Consider the following 4,544-nt stretch of genomic DNA (forward strand, 5'->3'; position numbering starts at 1 on the left):
CAACTGCCCTCCGCAGGAAAGATTAAAGTTAAGATTCCTTTAGAGTTTACTTTATTAATATGTTGTAATGACAAATATATGTAACAATAAGGTTGCGTAAAAACAAATAAGTTACAAATTGATAACAAAAAATGAGATTAATTTATAAAGAAGACAATAAACTGCTCGCTTATATTTCAAGTTTGCAAGAGCAAAAACTTTCTGCATAACTTCTCATATTAATAACAGAGGCGATCATTTTTTGTAAAAAAACAAAAAAAAAATAATAGACGCAATCTAATAATCATAATAAATCAATAAAAAAAAAATTAATAAATTTTATGACAAAATAATAAATAAATAAAATTGTAACAAAAAAAAAATGATAAGGGATAATAACTTTTAATCCCCTAAACTCATCCCCAGTTAACATAAATTCTCGAAACTCCAATTTGTGTTCCATCAAAAAACTCTCTACATCTAAAAATCCCCTCCACGTTTTTCATGTATTTAATATTTTCGAATGCCAATAAATTTTAACATTTTGTACTTTTGTCCTCCATTTATTCATAATATTCTTCAAACACTACTTTATTTCCTCACGTCATGTGAAAAATTGGGATCATTTTCCAAATATGGATAATGATTGACCATTAACAACATTTTAATTTTAATAACTTTGAAAAATGTGGAATATGAAGAAAAATAAAGAAGCATGATGTTATCATTTAAAATCTTATTTAGGAATTTGATGCGAGATTTCGTGATTAGATTGATTATATTGCTCAAATAATCAGCTTTTTATGAATGGTTTGTATTTGTTATTTTGAAATGACATGAAAAACTGCATTAGAGAATGAGAAATCGTTCTAAAATGATCAATCAAAACTGAATAAATAACGTGAGTCAGAGAAAATTATGAGGGTTATTTTCATATCTTTTACTTTTCTTATGAAAATCACTTTTTTGAAAATGTGGTTTAGTCCGCAGTGCTGGAAAAAACAACAAAATTTGATCATTTGTTTGTACAGCTGTATTGGAAAAAATACTGGTCATTGAAATATTTAGTAAAAAATAGAAATATTAATATAAAACAAAGAAGTCAAGTTTTAGAACGATGCATAATGCCCTGCCTTCTGTATGGTGCCGAAACATGATCTTGCACAAAACTAAATCTAAATAGGCTTCAGACTACTCAAAGAGCTATGGAGAGGAGTATGCCAGGATAAAGTCAAGGGCACATTTATGAGAGAGCAAACTGGTTTGATGGATATTGTAAGAAAGGTGAAGATGGCAAAGTGGAAATGGGCAGGAAAGCTGATGAGAGTGAAAGATGGTCGTCGGACAAATCGAATTACTAACTGGTCTCTGGAATTCAGGAAAAGAAGAGATGGGCGGATGACATCTTAAAACATGCTGGACCATGGCATGTTTTAAGGAAGGCGAAAGATGAAGGATTGTGGAGTTTAATGGGAGAGGCCTATGCTCAGTAGTGGGCCTGGTTTCAAGAATTACTCAATATTATATTATTCTTTCTTTTTGAAAGTTATTATTTTATTTGTTTTATTAATAACATGTATTATATATATAAAACATGTACTATTCTGAAACCAAATAAATGGCTTTATTATTATTATTGTACAGCTGTTTCTGATTAATTGTGTTTCTGTATATTACGGTATTGGTATATTAATCATTGAGTTTGATCAAGTCATTGTAAAATATCAATTATTGAAAGCGATTTAAAAACTGAAAATTCTTCTAGTGCCGGAGTTTCACGTATCTTAAAACCGTAACTAACCTGCGATATCTGCAAACTCTACAAACATTATCTAATTTTAATTTTTAGATTAAGAATAGTGTTAAATAAACACATAATGTCCTTTTTAAATCATCCTTAATTGTAAACCCTTTCAAACAAAACCACGATAAGACTTTTGAGATAGATGAGAAAAAATGATTTCTGGACAGCGCAGAATCCGCCTTAGTTTTGTGATCGTTTTTGAAAGAAAAAGGGGCTCTGAGTGGCTATTATGTGACGTTAAAGACCCTTTATATGAATCTGTCGAAGCAAATCCAACCACGAATACACTTACACTTGATTCAGAACTGGCGCTGACTAAAGATGACGGCAATTTCTCTCCATACCACTAGAAAGATGATGCAGGAGAAAAACTTGATTAGGATAGAGCTAGAGGAACTTATTCTTCAAGGCTACCAGAATTATAGATAATTACAAATTTCTCTTCAAAAAATAATTCTGAAATAGGCTTCCTCATAACAATAATGGCATCTATGAAAAAAGAATTCACTGGTGAAATCGTGAGATAGATTGAATTGCCATCAAACTTCATTTACGGTTAATGGAAGAAGGAAAACTCCTGACTCTTAGACGATGAAGCGCGTTCTCTAGAACTAAGAAAGAATAATTCATCTCGAATTGTTCTTGAAGGGCTTGCCTAGAATTCTGAACTACTGAATAGAATGCACTAAAAAATGCCCTAGAGTTTTCAAATTTTGGCCATCGCAATTAAAGTTAGCAATATAACGCTTGCTAATAATTTTCTAACAGTCTAAAGGCTAAATTAAAGAACCTGAAGGCATTAAACCTCCTTAACTTCACCGCAAACTACAGACATTCTTCCAAGAACTATTTGTTTCGAACGGTGGTACACGTTTTTTGGAAAGAGAAAACAATTATTATCTTTAATAAAGCCGAATTTGCAGTGCTTGATATTTGTTTGCATTTTAACCCTAAGAATAGCATCAGTATTAGATAAAGATCCCACTGCTGGCAAAGCTTATGGCTACCAAAACTGTAATCGTCTGTAAAACTGTAGACGAGAGGCTATTAACTTAATTAATTATTAAAAATGGTTAGGAACATTATTAATTAGACAACTTACAATTATTAGTAATGATTGAGTAACATGAAAGGGATTACTGAGTGGTAAGTGTCTGGACTTCTTCGCGGCGATCCTACGTTCCAATCCTTGGGTTTTCTCTCCCTGTCTGATGATGATCAGCAAGATAACAATTCCGAACTCAGATACTGGCGCACCGTAATTAAAAGAAATAATGTCGACCGAAATTGGACGCTCATTTTGTTGGACAGTAAGAATGAATAGACGGCCGTTAGTTACTTCCGAATTTAAGCATTTTCTTCTAATAGCTACATCCTAATGCAGTTTTAAAAGCCAGTGAGTAAAACGGAGATTAGTTATCATAAACTCAGAACAAACTGTACACGAAAAACGAGCTAATTAGAAACTAGATCACTAAGAAAAAAACGTGAAGGTAATTCTATTTCCTTATTCTAGGAAGACTCACAGGACGCCATTAGGGCTGGTTAATTTTGTATTTCATATTAATTAATAGCATTCGAATGACAATCTATCCCATTCAAGCCCAGGCTAAGTCTCATTAATAGTAAGGTATCTTTCGATTTTTTACCCAAATTTTAGTTGCTAACTTTAGATGGATAACATTGGATATTTATTCCTTTATTATAGTGCATAATATAGAATTGCAATCAACAATCTTTTTCTACAGAATTTCGAGGAAAAATTAATTACGTATATTGCGTAAAGAGAGATTCGTTTGATGGTAAACACGAGTTGTTTCTTTTATAATTACCTCAAAATGTGTGTAGTCCATTCATAGAACGTCCAGGTTGGATAACCTGGTTTTGACGATGAAGGTAATTTATCTGGGCCAACCGTTCGCATGAGCTTATTATGTAATGTATTATCTTATTTTCATATGTTTATTATTATTTAATTTCAACTAGAATTTTGGGGTTGAAACAAGTGAGTTCCAGTGTGAACAATGGGCCAAATAAGATCCTTTTGCGGACCGAATTTCCTGCTGTACCTCTTGCAGCAAGTATGACCAAGAAACTTCAGCGCAGTTGGATGCTTTTCCAAAAGAAATTAGATCACACCTTACCTTTAGCCTCACTTAGTAGGTGATTCATCATTGAAAACTGTTTTTTAAACGACATTTTACATCTACATCCTCTATCTAGCAACTGGGCGGAATCTTGAAACATTTCCGACTTATTAGCATTCTAAGATCGGTCTTGACAAAGTAACAAAGATCAAGTGTTCTAAATAAATAACTTTCCTTCAAAACCTATATAATTTAATTTTTAAAAAGTTTTTAGGTATATCTCATTAAGTATTGAAGATGAAAAAGTAATATTTTGTTTTGTGAATTCTATTATTTTGAATTTTAACTTTACTACTCTTTCCGTGCATTAATATTTTGGAACAAGCGCCATTGCTTCAATAAATAATCTAGGTGTGGTAGGAAATATAAGGATGTTCAAAAAACATTGTGGAAACATGTTATTCAATTAGAAATGTCGAGGCTATTAGAGGGAAATCCTTTTTTCAATTGAGGAAAATTCAATGGAAAAATAACATGGTAGATGGGCGTGTCTTTGGGAAGATTTGCCGGTTGCAAGTACGCATGCGCCCCATCCCGCCCTTGCTCACGAATGTATATTGCCCACATATACACGTGCACATATGTGTACATGTGTGACCGCCCTAGTACTACCA

The sequence above is a fragment of the Rhodnius prolixus genome, unplaced genomic scaffold (assembly GCF_049639745.1).
Source record: "Rhodnius prolixus isolate KJV_2025 unplaced genomic scaffold, Rpr scaffold_2, whole genome shotgun sequence".
Taxonomy (NCBI): Eukaryota; Metazoa; Arthropoda; class Insecta; order Hemiptera; family Reduviidae; genus Rhodnius; species Rhodnius prolixus.